This window comes from Loxodonta africana, chromosome 12 (genome assembly GCF_030014295.1).
Source record: "Loxodonta africana isolate mLoxAfr1 chromosome 12, mLoxAfr1.hap2, whole genome shotgun sequence".
In the NCBI taxonomy this organism is placed as follows: domain Eukaryota; kingdom Metazoa; phylum Chordata; class Mammalia; order Proboscidea; family Elephantidae; genus Loxodonta; species Loxodonta africana.
In genome coordinates, this window is record NC_087353.1 from 3,537,999 (window position 1) to 3,562,706 (window position 24,708).

The 24,708-nt window shown below is 35.7% G+C and overlaps 1 protein-coding gene across 1 annotated transcript in view; it reads left to right on the top strand.

Moving 5' to 3' along the window:
• The window catches only part of CSMD1 (CUB and Sushi multiple domains 1), a 1,768,974-nt gene that overhangs the window by 1,199,239 nt on the left and 545,027 nt on the right, over window positions 1-24,708 (top strand). The window lies entirely within an intron of this gene.

The window sequence follows — 24,708 nt, forward strand, 5'->3', positions numbered from 1 at the left end:
AGGCGTTTATATGCTCACCTACATGATCATTCATTATCAAAGGCTAATAATTCAGAATTATTTTATTTGATTAGGCCTTATCTAGATGCTGTTTGGAAAGGAGGCACAGTTTCCCCACATTCTTTCATATTTGTTAATAATGTTTCTTGTGGGGATTCTATTTAGTATTTCTGGGAGGAGTTATTTAGTGTTCCTTCTGATATTTTCACATTTAATTCCACTAGTTATTTTATGTTACAAATTTTCTACCCTTGAGTCACTACTTTTGATAAATCTCAACCCACTGAGTTATATCACCAAAAAATTTTTGTATTTTTTTAAAAAGTAGCACATTGTTTCCCTGAACCTTTGTGGTATATATGAGGATTCTTTCTTTGCCTTTTCAAGTGAAAAATCAACTTGGCTAAACTTAAAATTCTTTTCAAAAACCTGTTCCCCTCAAAACATATATATGTGTGTTATTAATACATGTACGCTTTATTAATGTAATATTACTTTCTTATTCTATTTTTAGTATTGAAGAGGACAACAAAAGTAAATGAGTTTTTTTTTTTTTCCTCATATTTCAGGTTATCTTTAGGTGTAAATCTCACTAAATAATTTTAAGTGAATGTGTGTATTGAAATGTGTTTATCTCTTCTTGTTTAGATACTGAGGTCTTTTTATCAGCTTAGTATTTTTTTAAGTCAATATTTCTATTGCTTTTCTTTTCTTAAATTCTTACAGTGATTCTCTGTTCTCTGCCTATCCTGTTGCTGTTGTTGTTAGGTGCCATTGAGTCGGCTAGCTATCCTTTTTTTTCTTTTATAATTTACAACTTTTTGTCTTTTTAAAATTTGCTTGTAATCACATATTTATTTACTATGGTGTCAATCTTGAGAGAAGCAAAGACACTCAAACATCTGGTAATGAGCATAATAGAGGGCAGACACAAAGAAAGATAATGGGAAGAAGATCTCTGGGTCACATCAATGACCAGCTCCCTCTGCTGAGGTGGCAACAAGGTAACTCAGTTTCCTGTAATTGGTGGTAATGACCTTTCCCCAATTCTAGTAGCCACTTCTCTTCATAATACACCCACTTCTGTTCTCTCCATAAGACTTAGCAACAGTGTCCTGTTTTCTGTGTTTCCGTTCTTTTCTCACACTTGGAGGCTTTGTTACTGCTGAAAGATATTCAGCTATGAATGACCTCATTTGGTTTGCTTCTCACAACCTTATTATGATGGAAATAGAACAGAAGTGATTTCCATTTCACAGACAAGGAAACAGTAGCTCAAATACTTTAAATGACTCACAACTGGAACTAGCTAGACTATTTTGAAAACTAGTCTCAAATCCAAGGTTTCTGACACACCCCTGGCCCCCCACCCATTATATTAAGCTGCCTTGAAACTTTGAAGAAACTTATGAGTATGACATGTGAATTTTCTTCAAATTATTTATAATCCCAGTGCCTGGTATTTAATAACCTATTGCCGTCGAGTGCATTCCAATCCATAGCAACACTATAGGACAGATTAGAATGAGCTCATAGGGTTTCCAAGGATGTAAACCTTTATGAAGCAGACTGCCACATCTTTCTCTCATGGAGCAGCTTCCAAATGGTGGGTTCCAACTGCCGACATTTTGGTTCCAGCTGAGTGCTTAACCACTGCACCACCAGGGTTCCTTGACATGTAATAGGACTTAGTAACTATTGAATGACACGAATAAATTTTATGCTGGGCAAATATTGCAGGGTATCCTTTATGGAAGAGTTATGTTCAAATCTGGAGGCAGTATCAGTGGTTAAGAACATGGGCTGTGAGGTCAAAATGCCTAGATTCGAAATCTTGCTCCTCCCCTTGCTAGCTGTGAGGCCTTCGTGAGTAACTAAAGTCTGCATTACCACAGTTTCCTCATCTCTAAAGTGAGGCATTCTAATAGTATTTTATTCACAGGGTTGTTGAGAGGATAAAATAAATTATGAATTTTCAAGCATTTAGAATAGTGATTAGCACCCAGCCAGCATTACTCAAGACTTTGCTATGGTTAATTTCTGTGATTTAAGCCCTTCAATAAAAATAAAAAAATAAATTTTTTTTTTTTTTTTAATAAACAAACACACTGTGGCCTGAGAAGTTAATCTTTCCCACAAGTTAATCTATTTTGTTTCCATGTGTCCAGGATGCCACACCAATGCCTGACGTAATGACTGACACATAGTTCACGGGCAGTGAGCAGTTAAATGGAAGAGGAAAGAAAGAATACAAATGAATTGATGGATATTGAACAAAATTCTTTATTTCATTTTCAAATATTTAGTTATTAACTTGTTCCAAGTTAGTCTACACTTCCCTACTGGCCTGTAAAATTCACGGTGCCATAGTCATAAGTTTAAAATTGGAAACATTCTATGACCTTCTTAAACTGATCACAGAAGAGCAGAATTTTGCCGTCTTTTCTTTCTGACGGTGTATGTACCAGTTTATTTTTTAGTGATACACTGAGCCAAAAAAGAAATAATTTTGTATATTATTCTCCTGCAAGTTCCTGTGTAACTAATATATGTCGATGTTTCTAAGCATTACCAAAATTGTCAAGGTCATAAAAGAGTGTCACTTTTCTTTAATATTGCGCAGTGGTGATCTGAAGCTTACTTAAATATGTTGAACAGAATGCCAGCATCAGCTCAGATACCATTATTTACAACACTTATTCCATAAAAATGCAGGTACAGTGCTCTTATTTATATTGAGGACAAATAGGATTGTCAAATGTACCTGACATTTAATTTTCTCAAATCTTTAAAATTACATAGAGAATAAGACTTTCACAACTCCTTGATTCTTGACACCTGTTCAAAATGAATGTAACATTGATGATAATGATTTTAAAAATATATGAAACCTTTCATTTTTTTATTAAATTGTTATTTTGAAAAATTAGATGTTGACTATCGTTGGTATACTACCAATTTGATTAATATTAGGTATCAATGTTAGGACAAAAATTTATTTTGAAAAAGTACTTTCATATATTCAAAAAATACATATCTACTCAAACGAATTTTTTTAGTTAATTTATAGCATAGGCAAACAATAAAAAATAGATAAACACAATGATAAGAACTACGGTATGTTTCTCTGATTTTTTTCAAAAGTCATTATAAAGTAGGAATATGTTGTTTATAATTTATATTTCTACTATAACTTACAGTTTAATTACAAAAGGATCAGGTGCAACATATATTAAAAAAGGACAGTTATTTTAAATGAAAACCTATTATTATGTTCAGCTTCTAGAATATATTGAAATAAGAGGTCTAGAAATATGAGAAAATAAATTATATGAAAGTTGGCCTGAGATATATGCTAGACATAAAAAAGTTGTGAATAAAATCAAAAGAAATACATTTTGTTTAAAATCTGTTTGATTTTGACGGTTTTTCCCAATAGTGTAATGTAATTTATTCATGAAACATCTCTTTTAAATGATTATCATTTAAGCCACTTGTGTTAGCCAATTTCAAAATCATTTTAGATGTTTATTTTAATATGATTGTCCTTTTCATTCATATTGCAATTACGATATTTGATAGGGTTTACAATCCATACAATATAAAGAATAGCTAATTCCCAGGAAATATGGAAGAAAGTTTCTTGTATATTAGATGGGTAAAGTGATAAAAGCCATATAAGATATTTCTAGTGTTAGAACTTTCATATTTTCTAGAACAGAGAACTTTTCAAGATACAATTATCATAGGCCTAGAAACAAGGGATTAAAGTCAGTGGCCATAGCTTTTGAGCTATATGTTATTATTTATCTACTCCTTTTTGGGTTGGTTTTCTAAAATTATTCAGTAAACATGTCACCTCAAGAAATCTCAGGGTGTGTATGGTAAACTGGCTCATTTATAGTCAATTTTCCAATTTTCATGGTTAAATACCCCTCCCATAGTCGACTCCAAGCCACTAATAACAATGACTTGCAAAATTTCTCAGTATTGAATAATTGGTTCTCATTAGCTGGTTCAAGCTGGCTCCAGCACGCCACTGAAAGTTCAACATTTTCATGTGTCAAGTCAATTCCAACTCATAGAGACCCTATAGGACAGAGTAGAACAACCCCACAGGGTTTCCTAGGAGCGGCTGGTAGATTCAAACTGCTGACTTTGGTTAGCAGCCAAGCTCTTAAATGCTTAACCACTGTGTCACCAGGGCTCCTTTCATGTAGGTGGGTCAAATTAAATACTTCCCTAGAATACTCTCTAATTTATGCCAGCCACATGAAACTTAAGCATAGATGATTTCAGAATTATTCAGCTGCTTAGAGGTTTTCTCCAGTGAAATCTGTCCCTAGGAGAGAATACCTGAGAAAACTCTTAACAGAGAATTAATTGGGGTTCCTCCATAGTGTTACAACTATACCACTGAGCTAATACTTGTGAATAATTGATGTACACCTGATCATGCTGTATTACACATTTCATTATTTTGGTGATGAAAAATGATATTAGTGGGAAGGTATTAACTGTAGCAAAAAAAAAAAAAAAAAGGAAATCATGTTAGAATTTTCATTGAATTTATCAAAGTACCTAAACTTAGTTAACATTTCACTTGATGGTATTGCATCCATGATGATGCTAGAAATGAAATGTAGATCTCTCTAGTTTTGTATTCCTGTTCTTACCTGCTATTTGGTCAACACGATTTTTTTTTAAATCACATTCTTTTATAATGATCTTGTGTATAACTTAAAACTACACTGCTCAGAATGGTTATGCAGTAACCCCCTCCCGGAATTACTATGGTCTTGATATTTTTGGCATCAGAGTACAGTGACATGCCATTATAGTTGAAGCTATCAGCTTTTGTACTTATACTGATAATGGTGACCATAATAAAAATTTTAAATTTTTCAATTCTCAGTATATATTAATGAAAATCTTTGGCCAATTATGAGTTTCTCAAAAGTTATTTTTCATGTTGACCAAACCTCATAGAATTTATGCTGAAAGATATAATAACAGGACCCTTGGAATGCTGTTTCCACTGCTACTCCTGTTTTGATGATGGTAGAAATATCAGCAAGAATCATTCAATGAGAATTATCAGTGAGCTGATGTTTTTGGTCTTTAGTTTTGATGACTTAAGGCTAAAAGGGCACATAACCATGTGTACAAGATATCATAGGTCCCCTCACAGAGACAACCAATTTATTAACTGGGATGGTATCTGGAGAGTAACCACAACACGGTTACACATCTAGCCAAAAGCATCTACAGGTGGTCCCCGACTTACGACAGTGTTCCATTTCAGCAACTCCACCCTAAGTCAATTTTGATGTAGGTCAAATACCTCTTAATTTTTTTTTTAGTTTTCTTTATTATTGCCTTTATTATCAATATCTTTGTAAATCATAACATGGAACATCTGACAATGAAGACATCAGCAAATTACTTGCTGCAACACTGTATGTAGTACATATTACTAATGATAAGATGTACAAAAAAAAATACAAAACAGAATGTTGCCATGTGCAGTTCATCATAACTCAAATACGGCCTAAGTTAGGGACTACCTGTATTAGCATCAATGCACCAAAAATGTGTTTATATTGTAGCATCCGTAATGGCTTTGTAAGAAAAAGTAAGAGAATCTAAGAAAGCCATTCTAGTTTAGGGCCCTTCAGACACGAGAACGTCCCCATGAAGGACTTGAGGACTGACTTTACAAAGCTTCTTCCTGGAAGACAGATGTGATTAAGAGGAGATTGAGTTGAACCTCCAATCTGCTGAGAGAAAATAATTGAGTAGTAATAATCTCTAAGAATAAGAGAACACAGTATTACTGGGAAGATTGTGTGCTACTGTGGAAAATTATTCTTTCTTTACTTTGAAAGGAAGGCATAGCTTAGAATCTGCTTTCTTATTAGTATTTCTTGCTCTCGTTCTCTAATAGTCTCTTCTTTGTTTCTGGCCTGAATAATCTATGGCTATATCTTTGGAAACCCTGGTGGCATAGTGGTTAAGTGCTACGGCTGCTAACCAAAAGGTCAGCAGTTCAAATCCGCTAGGTGCTCCTTGGAAACTCTATGGGGCAGTTCTACTCTGTAGGGTAGCTATAAGTGGGAATCGACTCAACAGCAGTTTTTTTTTTTTTTTTTTTGGTTTTTTACCTTTGACTGTTTGTCTATCTTTTGAAACCCCAGGATCTTTTGTCCAAATCTGTGATCCTACTCTCTTATTCTTTAGTTTATTAGGATAACTGAAATGTTTTACTTTATATTCTTGGTGAAACTATGTTGTCCATTTGATCTGTTAGGAGAACCAATACTTGAAAAGTGGAGGCAGTTGACTTAGGTATCATATTTTGTGAGCATCATGACATCTCGTCAAGTAGACTGTCTCAGGTGATGGTTTCAGAGCAGTGAGTTTTATCATAGGTGTTCAGGGACAAAGATATGGCCAATACTGGTTCTAACTTGCATTCAGTGGCTCTTTAGGTAACCACTTAATAAAACTAAATTTGTTTCCCTAAATACCAATGGAGGTGACCCAAGATAGTCAGAAATTCATGGCCAGACTTATGGTCCAAAGAGAAAGAATATTGGCTAAGTTGGTAACCAAGAGAGTTATCCTTTCATCAATACCACATTCAGTTTCCTGAGCAATTTCCTTTAATATTATATTTGAGAAATATTTACAATTTAATATTTTGGACTGCCAAAGATGAAATCCCTCATGACAGGCTCCTGAGCTACATTAGAACTTTTTTTTTTTTTTTTCAGATTTAGCTTCCAAATGCCAAAAATAAGACTCTGGCTCAAATTGATTTTATCATCCAACCTCTGAGAGGAAATATGTAAAATATCTGCACCCACTTGATTAAAAATAAATGTAATGAGCAATTTATCTTTATGAAGTTAGTGTTTTCTTTAGAGAGAAAAATAGTTTTGAGAAAAAATCTCGTAAAATAATTTTTGGTAATAAATATTTTTAGGAATTTTTTTCCACATGCAGATTTACAAACCCCAAGGTCAAAAATTACAATGTGAATATTGTACCTTTATTCAAGTCATGCCTATTGAGCATTCCATATTGTAAGTTGCTCCTCATTTATGGCACTATAAAGCTACGTTTGTTTGCACGGACTCAAGTCATTGTCCAGTCACTTCTGTTCCCATTCTCCTGTACTGCTAAATATGTCCCTGCAGGACTCTTGGCGTCCTGGCACATGGTAGTCCACCTAAATCTCCCACTTCACTTTGATTGTCTGCATACAAAACTAAACTGCTTTTGCATCTTTCAAGACAGAGCTAAAGCATCCTGAAGGATGCAATCCTCCATTTCCCAAGGTGAATTCAGCAGCCACTTTGTTCTATGGGGCAGTTCTACTCTGTCCTATAGGGTCGCTATGAGTCGGAATCGACTCGACAACAGTAGGTTTTTTTTTATTGTTGTTGTTTTGCTCCCACAGTTCCTGGTCTCTGTCCTGTTAATACAGCTTCAGCACTGCAATGCTTTGCTTACTCACCTGTCTCTCCCTATAGGCTGCCTTTCATGTTTGGAATTTGATCTGTGTGTCTGCATTCTCTAGCAAAGTGCCCGTAATATCTAGGGACACTGTGGTTGTGTACTGAATGAATGAATGAATGAATGTGTGAGTCTTTGGGTTGATAACAAAGCAACATGCAAAAATGAGCTCTCTCTTCCAGGAACTTTCAACCTCATTATGGAGGCAAGGCACAAACACACGGACCAGTTGCATAACAGTCCAGGGCAACAAATATTGAACATAGAGCAAGAAATATCTCTCCCTATTATAGGCATTCATTAGCATGCCCAGACCCAAAACCAAACCCAGTGAAAGCATGCCCAGAGTGATCATTTAAAAATACATTTAAAATTTCAAAATTTAGAACTTCTAAATGTATAAATTTAACTTGTAGCAGTGGTGATTCCAACAATGGATGGCTGTGTTCTTCATGATCATAGCCTGTCCTTCCTTTGAGTGAATACATTTCTTTTCTAATGTCTTTGAAACTTCAGTAGAATTCATGGATTTTAGTTTGGTGAACAACTGCGGACATTATTTATATACTGATCCTCCAATGTAAATTTAATTTAATAAATTTCTATTTGTTTTCCTATTTGGAACATAGGATTGTTTTTGGAAGAAGACTACATTTCGAACCAAGAAACCCTTAGTTAAACCCTAGCTTTGTCATTTGCCAACTGATTGTGAGTAACTCAGTCGCTTACACTCTCTTGGAAGATAGTTTATTGACCATCCCAAGCCTATATACCCTGCCAGTTATAGAACCATAGCGGATACTTTATTCTGCTTTCATATCTTAGACAATCTAGGAGAGGAAGTCAAGTTATCCTCTGTTATTCTTCATCTGCAAGGGCAACCAGCATTTCCTGAGGCATTATTTTGTGCCAGGTGATATGCTAAGCACTTGACAAATGACACGTCATTTGGTCTTCTCAGAGACCTTCTATAATATTATTATTTTTGCCATATAACTGAGGCCACTGGATGATATATTTAATTAATAGCATAATCTGGATGCAAAAGTTAGTCTGACTTCAAAGACACTTTTCTTTTTTTTTTTTTTCTATTACATTATTCTCTTCTCTCCACGCCTCCCAATAAATAGAGAATGGGGAGAGGGAAAAAAAGCAGTAGTGAATAAGGAGACTGGGCTGCGGGACAGAGGAGGGTGACAATAGAATACAGAAATCTGGCTGCTCCTGCTTTTGAACTCCTTTATGACAATCCCAGCAGTAGAGCAGACACTACGTGCCTCATAGTCTTTTCAGAAGAGTAAATACAGGCATATCTATTCCCTATTACTAGTCTTCTCTCTTAGGTGGGAATTTTTCACTTTCTCCTAATTATGTTTTTTTTCTTAGTCCTACCAGTGTATTAATGATTTAGAGGGGAAAAAGTGGACACATCACTTGTATGTATTAATTAGAAAATGTATTTTTAATTCCTGTACCAATGCCTGGAACATAAAGAATTGCATATGAGAGAATGTGAAATGCCACCCAATAGATCTTTGCCCTTATCATTTCACTTAAGGCACTCAGATTTGCTGTTGCCAAGACTGTGAATTCTGGTTCAAGCCCTAATTGCTTTCCTGACCTAGTAACCTTACATCTGACTGTTGGATTGACTGACCTTTCTCATATCACGGAAATGAGGCGGCATATAGAGCCTTCAGCTTACAGATCAACAACCTCACTCTGAGTATTGTGTTTAGTTCTTAGAAAGTTAATAGCTGTACACTTTAAGACAATTAGTTAAGCTGTAGCTCTCTAGCTTTAGGTCTGTAATATCCACCAGATATGGCTTCTAACTAAGAAACAGAATTATAATAAACATTAAGAACTGATGAAAATTTAGGAGCAATCTTAATCTAATAGTCCAACCTCTTCATTGAAGGATAAGGAAACACAGATGGAAAAGGGTTAAGTTGCTTGTCCAAGGGAAGCCAGCATCATCAAAACATTTTTGCAATGAGAAAGCTGTCTTGAATTTTGCTCAATAGCAACAGATTACTCTTCTTATGATAAAATTGACTTGACTAATGAAAGTTAATCATATCTTGTAAAATGCTTTCATTTAACTCTAAGTAGGGGATAGATAGATGATAGACAGACAGACAGATAGATGATAGATAGACAGACAGGCAGGCAGGCAGACAGGCAGACAGACAGATAGGCAGATTAGATAGATAGGTAGATAGATAGATGATAGATAGATAGATGATAGATAGATAGATAGGTAGATTGATAGATGATAGATTGATAGATAGAGGATAAATGATAGATAGCTGATAGATAGATAGATGATAGACAGGTAGATGATAAATGATAGATAGCTGATAGATAGATAGATAGATGATTGATAGATAGATAGATGATAGATAGATGATAGATAGATAGATGATCGATAGATAGATGATAGAGAGATTGATAGATGATAGATTAATAGATGATAGATAGATGATAGATAATAGATAGATGATAGATAGATAATAGATAGATGATAGATAGATTGATATATGATAGATAGATAGATGATAGATAGATTGATAGATGATAGATTAATAGATGATAGATAGATGATAGATTGATAGATGATAGATAGATAGATAGATGATAGATAGATAGATAGATGATAGATAGATAGATAGATAGATAGGTAGGTAGGTAGATAGATAGATGATTGATAGATAGATAGATGATAGATGATAGATAGATAGATAGATAGATAGATAGATAGATAGATAGATAGATAGATAGATAGATAGATAGATAGATAGATAGATAGATGATAGATAGATGATAGATAGTAGACAGACAGACACAGATAGCTGCAGTCTAGTTGACTTCCGCTCGTGGTGATACTTGATACAGCAGAACAAAACATTGCCAGGACCTGTATTATCCTAACCATCACTGGCATGTTTGAGTCCATAGTTGTGGCTACAGTGACAATCCATCTCACCTAGGGTCTGCCTCGCCCTTATTGGCCCTCTACTTCAGGAAACATGATGTCCTTTTTCAGCAATTGATTCCCCCCGATGACAAGCAAGGGAGTCTGACAGTGTTCTGTTTTGATTTATAGGTTTTCATTGGTTGATTTTCAGAATTAGATCACTAGGCCTTTCTTCTAGTCTTTCATAGTCTAGAAGTTCTACGGAAACCTGTCCACCATGGGTGACTCTTCTTGTATTTGAAATACAGGTGGCAAATCTTCCATCATTACGGCAACACACTAGCCTCCACGGCAGAACAAACTGACAAACTTGCTGGTAGTAGGGGAAAGGCTTCAAAAATAATTTGCCATCATTGACCTTGTTTTAATCTCTGTTAATCGCTATTTCTTTTTTTTTTTTTTTTCTGTAAGCAGGTTCAGATTGCATTTCTTACCTCATTGTCCAGATTTCCGTGCTGATGACTTTCTTTTGCTGTGTGGGTGGCTCGTGTCAGAGTTGATTGAGAAGTTGTATAGTAGAGATATGATTCATCATCACATTTTGAAATTAGATTTATATAGATTCTTATCCACAAAATGACAGAAAAAAGAAGTATTCTTTTATACTTTTCAAGTAAAACTGAAAAGTTGAACTAATTATAAAGTGTTATAGATTTTATAAAATAAAAAAACTAATTTCTGAAAAAAATGATTTTTATTGGTGGTTTTCAAATATGAAGTAGATGAGATTTAGTGAGTCCAGAAAAATAATATTTTTATCCTTAATGAATGATAAATCTCACAAATGGAAGAAAAAAATAAACCTTTAAAATCCTCTTGTATATAAGAATATTACAAGATACTTACGACTCCAGTTTTTTTTCTGCATCATAAAGTGTATCACCTTGACTTTGCTCTCTAGAGCCTTAGTGCTGTTTTCATTTATACTAATGATAGGCCAGCAACTCTTGACTAGAGTACAAATCTAGAGCTAAATTCTGTAGATATCACAGTCTAGGTGGTTCCTTAGGTTAAATGTTAACTTAGTACAGGGTGAAAACAAAACAAAATCCGTTTCCACCGAGTGGATTCCAGCTCATAGCAACCCAATAGCACAGAGTAAAACTGCACCATAGGTTCTCCAAGGAGCACCTGGTGGATTCAAACTGCCAACCGTTTGGTTAGCAGCCATAGCACTTAACCACTAAGCCACCAGGGTTTCCATAGGATGAAAGGTAAGTATTAATTTGGCACATATTTACTGAGTACTTAATACATGTCACGTACTCTGCTGGGCACATTAATGAAAAAGAAAAAAAAAAGTCTTCTGTTTTCATAGGCTTCACCTTCTAATGGGAATGACAGAAAATAGGTAAATTAATGAATAGCTGATTAGATAAAGTGATTTTAGATAATGTTAAGAGGCTTGGGACAAAAAATAGAACAAGGCTGTGAGCATGACTGTCAATGGGAGAGTAGAGACAGTGCTTCACAGGGAAGTCAAAGAAGGTTCCAGGTGAACCAACCAAACAAACAAAAAACTCAAGCCAGGACTTGATTAGAGGAGCCACCCAAGCCTTGAGAAGGGCTAAAAACTTTCCAAATCAAGACATATTGTTATAGTACTGGACTTAAAAATGATCAAAGGACAAAAAGGATAGAGGATTCTATCTTCCTTTCCATAAAGGTATCAATTTGGGGTTAAGTAATATATTATTCCTTAAAATATTTTCTTATTACAGAATAATGTAAAAATTTGAATCACCAGTTAATACTCATTAGTTAGTGCTCCTGGCTGCATTTTTTTTTCTTGATAGAAATAGGGATATTAGTAAAATTTTCTTATAGAAACAGTGTTTATAGACATTACTGAGGATGAATGAAACACATAAAATTTCTGTATAATTGCTGTTTCCTAGGTCAAAGTCTGAAGAATGACTACAGCCAATTCACTTGCCCCTTTTAACCATCAGCCCATGGTGCAGATGTCAATATTTTCCTTCTCTGCATGTTCTCCTTTATGTACATGTATGTAGCCCTCAACCTCCCGTATAATTTTCAGAACTCAAGATCTCTTCAGTTTCCTTTTGCTCTTCAGAGACTGGGGATAGATGAGAAGTGGGAGTGAGAGATGCTAAAACCTCTCACTGTAGTGTTGGTTGTTAACATCCATGATAGATACCATTACCCTTGTACCGTACTCACTGGTGTTCAGAAGGCAGTGCCTCCCTGCCAGCTTGTAATGGGGAGGTGGCTGTGTCAGCTGAGGTCCAGCTGCTCGTTGCCACCTCCTGTGTTTGCTTGGAAACCCTAGTGGTGTAGTGGTTAAATGCTGTGGCTGCTAAACAAAAGGTCGGCAGTTCAAATCCACCAGTCGCTCCTTGGATACACTATGGGGCAGTTATACTCTGTCCTATAGGATTGCAATGAGTCAAAATCAAGACTTGATGGCAATGATGACTGACTCTATTTGCTACCACAAGCCATCTTTGTGCTCATTGGCAGACTTTAAAAATACATATACATATTTTTACTTTCATTAACTCAACTGCTTCCTTTTTAGTTACGTATCTTTTTTTAGATTGTTCTTTGTTATATTTAAACTGAATCTCCTTCTAGACAACTATTTTAAAATAAACGCTGTTGTTTGAAGTGTATCTTTCAGCCAAGTTGGAGAAAAGGACTGTTAACAGAATAGCTGAGACATTGAGAAATCTATAAAAGACTTTCTCTTGTTTCTCACATAAAATAACGTCTTCACTGAATAAACATCCTAAGAGGAATCCCCTGTTCCATTTCCTCTGAGACTCTTAATCTAGCTAATGATTGTCTATAGGGTTTTATTGTGTCACTGAAAAAACAAAGTTAATTTTGATTTGTATCTCTTCACATATAATCCCTGTGAGTACAATTATGTGTCCTGGGATTCCCATTCTTCGCCATGCTATCCATTATTTGTTACGATTCACACAGCCAAATGTCTTTTGTCTACAATAAAACACAGGTAAACATTTTTCTGGCATTCTCTACTTTCAGCCAAGATCCAGCTGACATCAGCAGGACCAGGCAGTTCCACTCAGTTCTGCATAGTGTCGTATAAGTTAAAACTGACTCTATGGCCCCTGACAACGACAGATACAATCCACTTATTCTTCTGGGTTTGAGCATAGAGTTCTTTCTGTTTTCTTAAACAGTTCTATGGAATGATATATTTCTATTATTTTCTTACTATTTTATTTTGTTTATATAGAGGCATAAGGAAACAGTTTTAAGTTCCATTTTCAACTTTTTAATCAGTTATAAAAATGTTTTCCATTGTATTTTTAATGATTGATTCTGTACCCTTTGTTCCAGATATTTCTTGACAAACTTCAGTATTTTTGGCTCTTATTTACAGATCTATAATTTTCTCTTGCAATTCTTCCATCTTTTAGTCCTTCAAAGTTCCAGTGAAGTTACCACACATATCTTCTATTGATTGATTCATTGTTCTGTAAATGTTAAGTCTGCATCTTACTGCATCTAGTCACGTTCTGATTCATTCAGTAGCAGTTATTGTATTGTGATTTTTAACCTTCCAGCCTCCTTTTTTAACAAATATGCCCCCCTCTTTCAGACATCTGAGAATATGTTTCAAAAAATTTTAAAATTTTTGCTTTTGATTGGAACCATTCCCAAAGCCAACTCTTCACACAGAGATTGGACTGGAGTATAAGAAAGAAAATGATACTGGTGGAGAGTGAGCTTCTTGGCTCGAGTAGACACGTGAGACTACGTGGGCAGCTCCTGTCTGGAGCTGAGATGAGAATGCAGAGGGGGACAGGAGCTGGTTGAGTGGACACGGGGACTACAAGGTGGAGAGGAAGATTGTGCTGTCTCATTAGGGGGAGAGCAGCTAGGAGTACATAGCCAGGTGTGTATCAGAGACTGCCTTGATTTTTAAACTTTCACTTAAAGCACAATAAATAAATAAATAAATATTCTGCTTTTGATTCTTTGGTTGCTTCACTTCAGGGGTTAATGAAGTTCTTTTAGGGGTCTTGCCACTTTATTCTCTCATGTTATACTGCACAGTTTTTTCATTGTTTCCCAATTTCTGCTTTTAGCTTGTTTCCTTCCCCTGTGATTTGGCTAATCTTTGTTGTTGTGCCGAAAATACTATATACCCCAGACAATTCTCTTGGCGTTTTGATGGTTTTTGTCTGAGGGATTTCCTCTGAAATGCTAGTCTCTCTCATCTTCCAACTACCCCCAACTTGCTACTTTGCTAAAATTTCATAGATATCGCCTTATTCTTTAAGCATCCGTAATTCCCATGTCTACATAGTTTGCCAAGAAACACTTCTTAAGAGAAGCAAAATACTACTGAAATAGAGAAGGGATGGCGTAGACAGAAATTTTTATATCAAAACTAAAGAAAAAGATAATCAGTGTAAAGAAAATCGTAGTTAGGAATTACTGTGTCGGAGGTGTGAGAGACAGAAGGTTGCTTCGTTGTGCAATCTTCTGAAGTTTGAAATAAAAGAGCAACAGCAATCTGTCAAATTCCGCGGCAGAATGTGGCCTGGCCTGTGCCTCCTGAACTGGGATAATGATGAAAACAGCTGCCACTGACTGAGCGGGGCTGCAAGCCTAAAAAGTGCACACGTCCTCCCTGCATTGTCATTTAATTTTTGAAACCCGTGGGGAAATCAGCATTGTTCTCGGTTTGCAGATGATGATGCTGACAGCAGTGTGCCTAAGGACATCATGGAATAAGCGGCAAACCTCATTCTCTTTTCGTTCAGCACTGTTGTACTTGCTGCTTTTGTTTTCCTGCCAGTTTAAAACAACAACGTTGTCGAAAAGAAGAGAGAGTACGAAGCTAAACTAGGTCATTTCAATAACTCATTCTTAGTACCGTGCAGATGGGATGCACCCGGATTCTCTGGGAATCTTGACCTCAGACACTAAGTGTGTGTAGAGGCAGTCCATGGGTGCTTAAGATGATTTATACTTTATTTACAGGTGAAAGAAGGGACTTGACGGCCACCCTCAGGGTAGGGGTGTCTGCCATACCTACTGTTTCAGAGAATCAGCTGGTAGAGATTTCAGGAATGGAATGACACATTCCCCACTTTCTTGCAATCCGATTGTATCACATGACTGCTGTGGTATAGAAAAATAACACATTACTCAGCTTGCACGTTTTTCTTTCTTTTCCTCCTCTGAATCTCGAGTGATTTTGACATTTTGAGCCTGGTTTAACAGTGACATAGTTTATGTTTGAAATAATATCGGATCACTTTGTTATTTAACAGTGGCCTGAGTTGTAGCTGATAAAGGACTCTTTTACTGTTTAGATGCCAAATTAGAAGTGACTAAATAAAGCAAGGATGTCCCCCAAATAATGTTTTCCTAAGTTCCTTTCTTTCTTTTCCTTTGAGCATTAAAAGTATCCTTCTTTCTAGATTAGAAGCAAAGCTTTGTAATTTCAAACTATTTATTGTTAGCTATTTTTTTTTTTTTTATTAGCGTGGTGTTTTTCACAAAAAAAAATGTGACTAGAGGTGTGAAGGCTTACAGGTTTTTCTGTGGGAAATTTAGAATTAAATTTATCCAGCCTCTATGGTACATACATTTGGACAGGCTGTCTCATAAAGAGACTGTTTATGCTTGGTCCTTAGAACTTCAGGCCACAGCACTTAAAAATTCGTCAAAAGTTATTTGATAATTTAGATTTCATAAGCAAGTATGAACTTTCCTTTAAAATGTGTAATAAATTACTTTTTTACAACTATGTTAATGATTTCCCGAGATAGGCTTGTTATTGTATTCTTTATGAGGAAATTCACAGTTTGAAAGATGCTTCTTCTGATAATTAGAAATTTAATGAATTAAGTGTATTATGGTTTCTTTCGCCAGTGTTTCTTCCGTTATGTCCAAAGTTTTCATCTCCTGTTGCTTTCAAACCTACAGGCATTTAAAGTTATCTTATTCCAAATATGGCAGCTTTTTCTTTATTTATTTTGTGAGAAAGAATTAAAATATGTTGTCCCTTTTCAAATCTTGGAACATGTAAAATCTCTGTAATATTACTTCTCTCTTCCTATCTTTGTGATTGCTGGTACGAGCGTGTTATGGGGGGGAGTATATATACATACATACATATATATATACTTCCCCCATAACACATTTGTGTGTATATATATATACATGAGTATATGTGTGTGTCTGTGTGTGTATATATATATATATATATATATAGTTTAAAGATAACAGGGAAACAAATGGCCAAAGAAAAAATAAAGCTGCCATTGAGGAAATCCAGTGATGCACTTGATGTTTGCTTGTGTGAAGGAGACAGGGCCAAGATCAATTGATACATTTGCATTTGTTTATCTTAATTGAATCAGGAGAGCTCAGCCTGTTATTTGAATGGACCTATATTGAGTGATCCACAGCTAACCAAAAGGTCAGCATTTTGGATCTACCAGCTGCCTCTAGGAAACTATGTGGCAGTTCTACTCTGATCTATAGGGTTGCTATGAGTTGTAGTCGACTCAAAAACAATGTTTTTTTTTTGTTTTTTTTTTTAAATACTGAGTGAAAGGAGCCATGGTGGCACAGTGTTTAAGCTCTGGGCTGCTAGCCAAAAGGTCAGAAGTTTGAATCCACCAGCTGCTCCCTGAAAACCCTTTGGGGCAGTTCTACTCTGTCCCATAATGTCACTATGAGTCAGAATTGACTCCATGGCAATGGGATATTGGGTGATTGCCTTTCCCTGATAAATTGCAAGTGTATAGTGCACTTTATTATTTTGTTTTTGAGAGCAATGTTTTCACATTTGTTTTTAAATGAGTATTTAAAATTGTATGATTATATCAGTGCCATTGATCTTCTGCCATTGCATATCTCTCTTTTCTCTATTTTGAAGAAGAAAAAATAGTGTGTAACAGAAGAAAAAAAATGTATCTGATAATATAACATTTTTAGTTACCAAGGCTCTTGTACTTTTACTTAATCATAGTTAAAAAATTTAAATTGTTTTCTCTTTCATACTTTTACAACAAAACATGTGCCCAATTTTCCAAGTTATTTCCCCCATTTAAAATTTATGTGCTTTTAAAAAATTTTTGTCCTGGAAAAATTAGCACCTTTAACTCCTTTAAAATAATCTAAGAATCCATTTTATTAAATTGTGCCCCACTTAATTTAATCACAATACTTTTTTTTCTCCTTTAGCTACATGGCAGTGTACTAGGGTAATTAAAAAAAAAAAACATTGCCGTTGGGTCAATTCCAACTCATAGTGACGCTATAGGACAGAGCAGAATTACCTTATTGGGTTTCCAAGGCCATAATCTTAATGAAAGCTGGCTGCCACATCTTTGTCCCTAGGAGGGGCTGGTGGGTTCCAACCACTCACCTTTCCTGTGGTAGTCAAGTGCTTAACCACTGCACCACCAGGGCTCCCTATGCTGGGTTAATAGTCAACGATATGTTGGTAAAACTCTAAGGAGAAGAAATTTTAATGTCTACTAAAAATATTGTAAAATGAACAAAGCTGATTTTGTACAAACTGAGTAGAGATATTTGACTGGACATGGTATTTGTATTGTTAATTTCTGGAGAAGCTGACCAATAGGCAGCACTCTTGAGAGTTTACGTGGGAGAAACCCTCAGCAGCAGGTATGAGGCTATTGTTTTTACTTATTTAGTACTCAGGTGCCATCTCCTCCAGAAAATCTTTCCAGACTTCCCATCCCGGAGAGTCTCTCCTATACTTCCATCACACATCAAGGCTTCTACTATACTGTAAGTCTGCATAGCATAGATGTTTGAGGAATGTTTAACTACCAGAGACTTGAACTCAGCACACAGGAACTGGTGTATTGTATTAAGTCAAATTGAATTGGGATCAGAAAAAAAGACAATTAAAAAATTATACCAAAAAAATTACAGCAGGATAATTATTTACTGAACAACAACAACAACAAAATCCCACTGCCCTCGAGTTGATTCCGACTCATAGTGACTCTGTAAGACAGAGTAGAACACCCTATACTGTCTCCAAGGAGTGGCTGGTGAGTTAGAACTGCCTACCTTTTGGTTAGCAGGCAAGCTCTGAACCATTGTGCCACCAGGGCTCCACTTATTTATGACAGATACTTTAAAAATGAGTAATGTCTAAGAACAGTGAAAAAAAAATTTTTTTGAAGAGTTAAGTTTTATAAATACTAATCTTCCTCATTTATATGTGAATGTAGCAAAAGATAAAAAAAAATCAAAATACAGTAAATAAATAAAACCACTAAGTCAAGATTCAGGGGTTCTCAGTTCGATTTCTGTGTCTTCCACTAATAACTGCAAAACCTAGGACAAGTTCCCTGCCTTCCTTCCCTTTATCTCATTTTCCTGTTCTATAAAAGGGAGGGAATCAGAATAGATCAACTTCAGTCCCCTTGATGGTACATTCCACATTTTTTCACACTCAGCGGATATGCTCGGTTCATTCTCTATTGAGAAAATATGAACAAATGTAATTTATTCCATGATTTTCCTGCCACCAGATCCACAAACCTACTTTCATCTATACTGATACACTTTGTCTTGTTTTCCTTCACAGAGTAGGAATTATTTCAGATCTCATCAAAATAACACACTTCTGTTTATATTTGCATTCAAGTATCAGTGACTTTGCTTTCTTACAAAATCAATTGTATCTTGGTCTATTGAAGCATTTTCATCCTCACACAATATACTCGAATATTTCCCATCTTAAAAAAAAAAAAAAAATCCTCTCTTGATGACACATCCTTGTCATTCTGCAGCCATGAGAGTAAAGTATCTTAAATATACGACCACAGCCACCTTTTCCACTTCCTAACCTCCCATTAAGATTTCCATTGTCTGATTCTGGAAGTAGCTCTCCAGGCCTGCCTTCCTAGTCTGTCATAGTCTGAAAGCTCCATGAAAGCTGTCTACCATGGCTGACCCTGCTATGATGCGAAACATCTTCCAGCATCATAGCTACATGAAAGTCACCACAGAACTACAAACCAACAGACCACCTTTTTTGGCATTATACAGGGTCATCAAAAATGAGGGAAACCCTCAACGAGATGGATTTTCACAATAACCACAATGATGGACTTAAATGTACCAACATTCATGAGGATGGCACAGGACCAGGCCACTTTTCATTGTTACACGAGTTGGAACTGACTCAGTGACAACTAACAACAACAAGCACCTGTGTTTTTTCCTCAATCCACTCCAATCAGTCTTCTATCCCTACGAATCTGTTATTTTTTTCTCTTGCCATTATCACCAATGACCTCTATTTAGTCAAGTTCATTGGTCTCGTCTCTATCCTAAACCAATTCAAATTCTCAGAAGCATTTAACACATTTACTGACTCTTTCCTTCTTAAGACTTTCAGTTTTCTGGAGTTTCCATAACACAATATTTCTTGGTGTTCCTCCAACCAGAGACTCTTCTTTGTTGGTTTTTCCTCAGTTCCTTGACCTCTAAATACTATAGATTGGAAATGAAAATGAAATGCAGCTATAGGTTTATGTGTATATTTTATGGTGACCTCTCTTAATTTGTCATAAAATAATAAGTAAAATTAATAATTAGTGACAAAATACTGTACCAAAAAGTCAGTCAACATGAAGACATATATTGGAGCCATTAATTCCATTGGCTTGCAGCTGCAGATGGAAACCCAGCATTTTGCAAACATTTATATTTTTTTAATTTGGGTAATGTTTCTGGCTGTAACTCTTTCTTAAAACATAGATGACAAACTCCAAATTACTGATCAGACAAAATAAGCCAGTCTAGGAAAAAAAAAATCCCAGTAATCCTATCTTTCACAAAACCTATATCCACCGAAGTGAAATTATTTCAGTTTTGTTACCGTATCATCCAAGATACGGGAGTTCTTTTTTGAGGTTTGTTCTAAAATGCTTTGAGTTCTGTCTTTTCCGTGCAACCAAGGATTGTGAAGTTCTTTGAGTTTTTGTAATTCTTATTAGAGACTACTATATTAACTGAGAAATCATGAACCTCTTTTGGGAATATATTATGTTACATACCATGTCTTAGAACCATGAAACAGATTCTACTGTGTTTATTAATATGATTATTACATCTACATATTGAATATTAATTTATAAGAGTTCTACAGTATTATTTCAAAATACTGTGTGTATGTGCCTGTGTGTGTATGTCTTTGTACATGTCTGGGTATACTTACAAATGTAGTTTGAAAGAGTTATTCTTTTTAGCAGAGCTGAGGCCCAGTCTTAAGTAACTAGATACCTAACAGGTATAGGTCTAAAATCAGCATCTGCAGTTGTTAGATTCTAACTCATACAACCCCTTGTGTGCAGAGCAGAAGTGCTCCATAGGGTTTTCAAGGCTGTGGCCTTTCAGAAGCAGATCACTATGGCTGTCTCCCGAGGCACGTTTGGGTGGGTTTGAACTGCCAACCTCTCGGCTCCAGACTCCATAGCAAAATATTATTCTTTTTAAATAAAATATGTGGCTCCCTTTTTCTAGCAAAGATTATATATATTTTTAAATGTACTTACTGGCATTATGTTTTATGGTACTTTATGTACAAAATTCATAACAATGACTATGTTTGGTGTGCTGCAGTTTGGCAAACCTTTCCTTCCAAGTCATTGTTTAAAAAACAGTGATTTCTTTAAAATTCACCATAGGTCACCATTTCCATTTTACTCTTAACTTATCCAAAAGTCTTTTGTATGGAAGCACATACTTTATTTGCATAATCCAGGGAAATCATTAACCATAGATAAGGACATAAATGTAGACGTAGTCATAGTCACAGACACAAAGAAAGAGCAACTCCATATTAACTGTGATTTCAACATTCTGAAAGTGCAACTATTTAGTAGCTTGGGGTTGGAAAGAAAACATTCCAAATTGGGAAAGGATAAAAAGGCATCCTCAAGACCTCTTTCTATCATTTTTTAACGTTTATTTAAATCACAAAGCATCTGTTGCACATTCCAAATGGTTGCATTTAGTCTTGAAATGGGTTTTTGTTTTGACGTTAGCACTTAAGAATAACTGAGATAGTACCTTGATTTTTAAGCAGCTAACTTTAAAAAAAAAAAAAAAAACTTTAACTTTATTGATAGGCTTAACACTAGTGTAAATGATGGTAATCTATGTGTTAAAAACGTACGTATAATAATGGAAAAGTTTACACAGCAGTCTATCCATGATTGGGGGCCAGTACGTTAACTTGTCTTGATTACACGAATGAATAAGGAATAAACGCATGAAACAACGGTGTGGAGGAAGTATGTGCAAAATTAACCCTCAAGTGTGTTCTTAATGTTTTCCAGAAGATAAAAATGTTGAAACGGGCTCAAGCCCAGAATTTATTTTATATGATGAAGTCATTTCACATTTCTCCCTAATTTTCTATGTATTTTTAGAAATATATGACTTGTAAATCTTTAAACAAAGGGGTAGATAGTGTTCTTTCTTAGAGTCTATAGGATTTATGATTAAAAAAAAAAAATTGCCATTGAGTCAATTCCGACTCATAGCAACCCTATAGGACAGAGTAGAACTGTCCCATAGGATTCCCCAGGAGCAGCTGGTGGATTTGAACTACGGACTTTTTGGTTGACAGCTGAGCTCTTAACCATTGTGCCACCAGGGCTCCTTTGAGATTGTGTGAACTAGTAAAAAATAAAGAGAAAATATTACAAGAAACCTAATATATATATATATTTTTAAATGTATCTAAATATAGACTGAATACTCTCCCTTTCTCACAGGTCTTAGATTTTTTTTTGTGGGGGGGTTGAAAAAGTGAACAATTTTAACCCAAAAACCAAGCCCACTGCCTTCATTGATTCCAATTCATAGCGACCCTGTAGGACAGAGTAGAACTGCCCCATAGGGTTTCCAAGGAGCGACTGGTAGATTTGAACTGCTGACCTTTTGGTTAGCAGCCAAACTCTTAGTCACTGCACCAGCAGGGCTCTATTGTCATTACCAAATCTTTATCTGTAACGGTTAAAATTTTATAATTATTTTATATTTCTCTACATGCCCCCAACAGACGTAAAGTGTTTCGGGAGCCAGAACTAAGTCCACATCTCTTCTGTTATCATTCTTCGCACTGCGTTCTGGATAGTGTAGGCATTCAGTAAATCCTCATAGACAGAGCCAGTCTTTGCTCTCAGTGAGTGAAACAGACAGTGCTTACCCTCCTGGTGTTCCCCATGACTACGTGAAGTAGGCAGTACAAGCAAACCAATCAGACATTTCAAGAGGTAAATTGTTATGAAGGAAATAGGTAGGATGTTGACAGGCTGACTTCTTTGGACAGAATGGCCAGGGAAGGTATTGCCCAGGCAGAGACATTAAGCAGAAACTTGAAGAATGTAGAGCAGCCATCTGGATGACCTGAAGTGAGGCAATTCAGGACCAGGGGAAGAGCACAAATGTGCTTACGTCCCTAAAGAAACCATGTCTGCTAAATATAATGGAATCATTCACAAGCTTAAAGATTTATTATCCTATCAGCTTCACTTGTCCTTTACATCTGGGTATCTCTGAGAAATAATTATAAACTTAATTTAAAATATATTCTATTTTACTATCTGATGTATTTATGGAATGTCATATTTCCTGACAAACTAGAGGTTCTTTACCCATGACTGGGTCTCCATTTTTGTTTTTACTGAGCATTAATGGCATGGAATGAAGATTTTCCTTTGACAAGAGCTCCTGCTGATTGTTGAGACTAAACATTGTCAAGAAAAAACATTCTCTGCCAACCTTTGCCCTGACTTGAAAGAAATACAAAATGGCAATTTTTACACCCCTAATGAAAGTCCTTTTTTAATGAAAGTCCGTTTATGTAGTATGACCCCTATCTGTGACTCATTACAAATCAGCCAGCCATGACCCTCGAGCCTTAATGGATTATCATTGCTTCCCTCCAGGGCTGTTAAACAAGACAAGACTGAGTAAACATGTCAAAAAATGGTAGGAAACCTCCAGGTCTCAATGATGATCCTTTTCATTCTTTAATTCTCTGATTTTTGGATCACGGTCACTTATAAATTGAGCCATGAGGAAGAAAAAAAAAAAATTGAAGTAAAATCATCATCAGGTGCTAGCCTTAATATGCAATATTTGTTTGGGTTTCTAACAACTATCAAATCTCACACCTGCTTCAAATCAGATTGCTAAGATAATGTATTCATGCAACCACTGTACTTTGAAATAGTTTTATTTTTTTATAAATTGTGATGGCTGTATCACTAATTTTAGTAATAATTAAAAAAAAAAATTATTCCATATTAGCATAGCTTGAGAGAGCACCTGTTTGCTGCCTGCTTGGAACTGTGCACACCAAACTGGATATAAGTGGGAAGGCTGCATTCCTCCTGGTATCGCTTACTCCTTTCTTTCAAGTTTAACAAACAAGCATTTGATACCTTTCTACAAGATTCCAAAGTTGCAGATTTATGCTAAAATAGATCCAATTAAAATGTATTCCCAGTTTGGTTTCTGCTTTTCTTCTTCTCTTTTCCTCGCTCATGCCCTCCGCTCCCCTTCTCTCTTTTTTCCTCTCCTCTCACCTAACTTCAGCTCGTCTTTGATTCCTTTTTCCCCTTTGATCATGGTATTGGTCACCAAAGCATTCATTTTTGAATTATTTTAAAAGACTCTTAGGAGCTGTGGTTGTGCAGTGATTAAGAGCTTTGCTGCTAACCAAAAGGTCAGCAGTTCAAATCTACCAGTTTCTCCCTGGAAACCCTAAGGGGCAGTTCTACTCTGCCCTACAGGGTCGCTATGAGTTGGCATTGACTTGAAGACAATAGGTTTGGTTTGGTTTCTTAGATTTCCTGCCTTCAGCCTCTTTTATTTATTTTTCTTTTTCATTGTGCTTTAGGTGAAATTTTACAGCACAAACTAGTGTCCCTTCCAATAATTTATATAAAGGGTTCTGTGACATTTGTTGCAATCCCCATAATGTGTCAACGCTCTCCTCATTTCCACCCTGAGTTCCCTGTTGCCATTCATCTGATTTTTCTGCCCCTTCCCACCTTTCTCATCTTTGCTTTTGGGCAAAAGCTTCCCTTTGGATCTCGTATAGATGATTGTTCTAAGAGGCACTTTCCTCATGGGTGTTGTTATTTATTTTATAGGCTTGTTATTTGGCTTAAAGGTTATCTGCA